A 6000-nucleotide genomic window follows, 5' to 3' on the forward strand; every position below is an offset into this window, starting at 1 on the left:
TTCTATTTCAAATTTCGTTTTAAACACAGAGTAATAGCCAAAAGATTTCGTTAAATAAATGCATGGCCTTTACAATAGTTCCACGTTGAAAAATGTAAATTTATCTCACATATCAAAATAAAATTTGTTATCGAAAGGTTGCACAACTTTCAGAAAGATACTAAAAATAAAGCTTATATTTAATGATCAAACACAAATTATACAATACTTGGAACTATGCCAAAAGATTTCGTTAAATAAATTCATGGCCTTTACAATAGTTCCACGTTGAAAAATGTAAATTTATCTCACATATCAAAACAAAATTTGTTATCGAAAGGTTGCACAACTTTCAGAAAGATACTAAAAATAAAGCTTATATTTAATGATCAAACACAAATTATACAATACTTGGAACTATGCAAAATTTCTGTAATTATGTTATGTACATGTAAATGTAGATGTAGGAGATACAGTAATAGAAACAGACTTGCCACAGCCAAAATATTAAGATTTTACAAAAAAAACTATATTGAATCCCGTATTAATTAGTCATGATCAATAATTTGATTTATATTGAATTTAATTGGACTTTTTTTTCTTTTTACATTTTTGGGATCCCAAAACTTGGTTTTAGACCTTAACATATTCCAATCAAGTGTTTTTTTTAAGCGTTGCACACTGTACGTATGCGTAGTTCTAATTTTGTTGTTACAGTCAATCATACAGAAAAAGGTAAAGCTCAGAAACACCAAACATAGAACATAGCTGCATTTCATTCATTACTTTTTGTAACTTTGATGTATAGAATTGAAATTTACATATTTAATTTACATTGAATTATCTTAAAAAGGATATTATATAAGGTTTAATTGAATTTATTCGAAGTTCATAAAATTTACCAACAGGAAAAATAATAGTTACAAGACCAACATTTATTAATCAACTTAGTAAATCCGACAAGGAGAATGGTGAACTGGTTTTAAATGACTCTCGGTAAATATAAAACGTTCAATATCAAAAGTTTATTATTTTGGAGACAGATTAGAACAAGCAGTGTTGCTTGTTTCTGGATCCCATTGTTTATACTGTATTATATTATATAGCATGATTTGACTTATCGAATAAAATATTGTTTAAACCAAAAGTTTATTATCAATTTTTTCTTCTTACTTAAGTTTTTTCCCCTATTTCTCTTATCACTATTTTTAAAGGGGGTATCGTTTATAACTTATGCGTGATTTTATAAGGTTTTTATATTTCTCAATCGATGAAACAACTCATTAAGTATACATAATAAATGAAAAAATAAAGAAAGACAAAATATAATATAGATAAACTGTTGTTATTACATGATATAAATTAGTTGTAAAATATTAAAACTTTTAAATAATTAAGGAAATAAGATAAGAGTGTATCGCATGCTTACCTTGCAGTTTCCCGTTAAAATATAGTTGAGTCATACGACGTTTGTTTTAAATATATAGATCATTGAATATCTATTTTTAGAAAAATGACTCATCATAATCACATGAAAATACCGCAAATATATATGTCTGTTTTAAAGCTCGTCGGAGTTTATGTTTGTATTTATTTTGTATATTCCGACTTTTAATAATGCTTAATGGCCTAAGTCTTGTACACAATATCAACGTAAGATGGTCTTTTACATGTTTTACACAATATTAAAGTAAGATGAACACGTGGTTATGTTTATAGAATAGGGTGTTTGTTTACAAACAACGTTTCACGTGTTTGTGTGTCACCAATAAGTAATCTGATTGGATACTGTTTTAAGAATAGAATAGAATAGCATAGAACAGAATGGAATGGAATAGATAAAAAAATATGTTATAGAATATTAAAGAATAGAATATTGTAGATCATAGAATAGATTTTTTTCCAAAGTAAAGTGCCCACAATGGTCACAAGGGGCAACACGGAATAATAACAATAAACAATTAAAAAATATAAAGAACAATACAGAGGGAAGTAATAACTTGATAGATAGATTATAAATGAAACAAATACAAAATTTAAAAAAAATAAACAACTTCATACATGTATATCATAAGGGAATGTCCATTTAACTTCAAAAGGGGGTGGGGGTGTTTTTGTTTTTTCCTAAAAAAGTATTCAGATCCCCAATTTGATGGGGGGGGGGGGGGATATTGTGGTCAAGCAGATGACAAAAAAGAATATTCTGAATCCAGATTTTCTTCATACCTTATAGTGTTAAATTTTGAAAAAAAATAATTTGTTTAATATATATAGCGTCGAAAAACAAAAACAACTTCTGACTCGGACAAAAAACCATAACCCCGGTTAAGTTAATTTAAAATATGATTTGCGTTAATGAAAACAGAGAGCACCATACTAAATGTTGAAGATGGATAGTAGATGTGAAATCACAACAATATAAATTAACATAATAAATGCAATTTATTGACAATAAAGATAACAAATTGAATTCATGACGTCCTATAAAAAAAGAGGTAGATGATAATTTTGAATACTGCTTTATCAGTTTCAGTTGTTTTAGTCCAATATATTTAAGCTGTACTTTCTACCCCGCCATCACATTCTGTATGTGCCTGTCCCAAGTCAGGAGACTGTAATCCACTGGTTGTCGTTTGTTGCTGTGTTACATATTTGTTTTTCGTTCATTATTTTGTACATAAATTAGGCCGTTAGGTTTCTCGTTTGAATTGTTTTGCATTTGTCATTTCGGGGCCTTGTACAGCTGACTATGCGGTATGGGCTTTGCTCATTGTTGAATGCCGTACGGTGACCTATAGTTGTTAATTTCTGTGTCATTTGGTCTCTTGTGAACATGGTGAAGAGTTGTCTCATTGGTAATCATACCACATCTTCTTTTTTATATTTGTTAATCTTTCTCGTGTATTTCATGTAAAATGTACAATTAGGTTGCATATTTTTGAAACACATCTTACTTTTTATTTTACGGTTTGTTGTCCCTTGTCAGTACTTCCCAGTGCTTTTGTTTTTGTTTACTTATTTTTCATTTCCATAGGCTAAATAATCAATCTGAATGAACTTTATATTAATATTAACAAAGATGAAAATCATTAAAGTTATTTTAATATGAATGTGACCGAAATAGTATATTGGCTACCCGAATGTTATTTAGATATTTAAAAAAGGTTAAGCAGGATCCAGGTCTGCTAGATGCAGGGGCAGCAATAGTGGGCCTTAATGAATACACCCCCTCCCCCACACAAACACACACTTATTTTGACCGAATGTGTTAGTATATTTTCTGATTTTTACTGCTGGTCCCACCCATTCAGCTGGAGCCCCTGCAATTATAGTCGGAGATTTTATTTTTAATTTTTCCTGGTTGTTTCTTTCTCGAAACATTTTTGTTTAGAAAAATGATTCTTCGCTAAACATTTGTCTAACCAAGATATAAAATAAATATGAACAAAATAAAATGAAATAAAATCCATTAACATCAGAGAAATGAAAAATTAATGATTGAGAAAAAAACAATCTTCCAACTTAAATTCAAAACCATTTGGATATTGAATGGAATAGCGGAAACGCGCTATTTATACACGTTTTAACCGTATCTATATTATTATAACTTATTACCATATGATTGCATCAGTTTTGACTATATTCTAACTTACCCCGGACACACTAAATATGTCTATCGATATATGTCGATGAAATAATTTATTTACATTTATAGATTGCAAACGTAAAATTTCTTTTTTCGGATAATTTATAAATAGATCGGGGATTATTGGATACAATTTGGGATATACCTTACATTGTGTAACACTCGTTTATATATATACATTACAAAGTTTTTTGATAAATGCTAACAAACTAAAAAATGTTATGAAATCAGAAATATAAGATCAAAGTTCCAAGTTCAATTATTAAAATTGATTAAATCGTATCCGACGAAATAATTTTAAATTGTCGGAAAAAATACCAATTCTTTGAAACAAGGATTGATAAAGTACTATATCTATCCTGGTTTAATTAGTTACTGAAACGTTTGTGGTTTACGTTACAAGTACTTTTCTATTCAAAAGCACTTACTTTATCGTTAAATTTAACACAACCAGAAACCGTCGCCCACTGTCGCCACCCAATGCCATCGCCAAACCTACCCTTTCAATACATACAAAATTTTCTATGCTGGGTTTTTAATATTCAAAATTTCCAAGATATGGAAGAAGTTGCTGATTTCTGCAGTTAATGCACTAAGTTAACTCAGTAGTAAATAGTGTCATATACAGCAGGAAAACCATATTAAAAATGCGGTAGGGCTGAGCCGTTCTAATATTTATTTCACTACAAACAATTTTTTCAGGCATCTTTATTTACAACTACTACAACTTCGTTGGTATACTTTCTATATTATTGACTTCTATTAATATTTATTTATATGTTATTTTTAACATATCAATAAGTTTTAATAGGTTAATTTAATACAATTATTTTGCCTTGTAAACGCTAAACATATTTTCGTTTATTTTAATCTGTCACTTTATTCTAAATTATTCGATCTGAAATGAAAGTAACAAAATATGGAGACTTTGATTTCTCACTTTATCAGGTAACTCAGTTTGATATCACCATAAGATTTTTAAAGCCATTTTAGTCACTTTCCTAGACACATCGATTTAGAGCCTATTGTAAAGACACATAGCATAATGGACAAAGGGTTCAGAATAAAAAGCAACACAAATAAGGAATAGACAAAAATAGGCCTAAAATAAAGAATAACGATTAGGCGCAGAAAAATAAAGAATAGAGAATAATGGCCAAAACAAATAAAAAATAGAGAAAAATTATCGACCCACCCCCACCCCACCCCACCCCCACCCCCTCCTCCATTTTTTTAGCTTATTTTTTTTTTAAATGAACCAAACTAGCTGCTTATATTACGAATTATTATTTCATTATTCCGCTATTTTGAAATTTTGAAGAAAAAAATAAATCCTATTTTTGTCTAAATCGTAACTTATTTCAATGAAAATTGATGCTTCCTCAGTGAAGCGTCTCAATCTTAAATGTATAGTAAGTCTATATTCAAAATTTCATTGTAGCACCAGGAGCTTTATTTAATGATTTAAATGCTTCTTCAACAGCAGATGTTCAATAGCATTTTGTTTTATATTACATTACAGATTTTTTCGTGAGAATCCGTTATTTTGATTGTCTGACAGCAATCTCGAAGTATTTCAAATTAACATTTTTATTATTATTTTGGTAGGGACACAAACGAAAAGCTTATTTAACTCGTGATTTCATAGTAATAGCATAAAACTTTAATTATGATAGTTGAATGCCTATTTTTTGGACATTTTTGGGGATGTTTAAGCGTTCATTGTGTGCACATTACTCAAGTATCAAACATATCAGAAATAAACTTATAGAGTATTTGACGATATGCAATAGGCTCACGGTGATGTTGAATTCCCTGTCATTTATTCATCATCCACGCACGAACTTGTCTCAGAAAAAAATATATGTCTGTACATTAACCTCACTTTCAGGTATAGAGATGTGATTTTTTTTCTGAGACAAGTGCTTGTGACGGCCATCCACAAGAACTTGCGGTCATCCGATGTTCAGTACTTCAGTACTTTGATTAAGTTTAGATTTACCGGATTAATGGGAGATAATCCACTGTGAATAATGTTCCATCTTCCTTACAATTGCATAACATGTACGCAAGAAAAGTGTGACTGATGTTAAAATGTGTACATCTCTATTAATGAGCATGAGAAAATTGTCAGATGTATAATACATGTATATATATTGTTTTCAATTTAGACATGTATATATGTATACATATATATATGATGTTGTCGTAATTTTGGATTGTATGATGCAGTAAATCAAAATTTGCATCGAATTTTTCTCGAAGTTGAAATTTCAACAATTTCAAAAATAATGTCAATAATCTCATCATAGACACCAGGATTAAAATTTTGAACGACAGACACGTGTTTCGTCTACAAAATTAAAGACTCATCA

General features: G+C 29.4%; 1 protein-coding gene across 5 annotated transcripts in view; it reads right to left on the reverse strand.

The window, feature by feature from the left end:
• LOC127732121 (baculoviral IAP repeat-containing protein 7-like) overlaps nt 1-1664 on the reverse strand; it is a 135234-nt gene extending 133570 nt beyond the window's left edge. For 3 of the 5 annotated variants that reach the window (XM_052241187.1, XM_052241186.1, XM_052241185.1), the window contains exon 1: nt 1409-1662. The gene's annotated coding sequence lies outside the window, so the exon portion shown is untranslated. Of the gene's footprint in view, nt 1-1408 lie in introns of all 5 variants that reach the window. The other 2 variants (XM_052241188.1, XM_052241184.1) reach the window with 2 other exon arrangements.
• Nucleotides 1665-6000: the final 4336 nt, after the last annotated feature.

The sequence above is a fragment of the Mytilus californianus genome, unplaced genomic scaffold, assembly GCF_021869535.1.
Source record: "Mytilus californianus isolate M0D057914Y unplaced genomic scaffold, xbMytCali1.0.p SCAF_22, whole genome shotgun sequence".
NCBI lineage: Eukaryota > Metazoa > Mollusca > Bivalvia > Mytilida > Mytilidae > Mytilus > Mytilus californianus.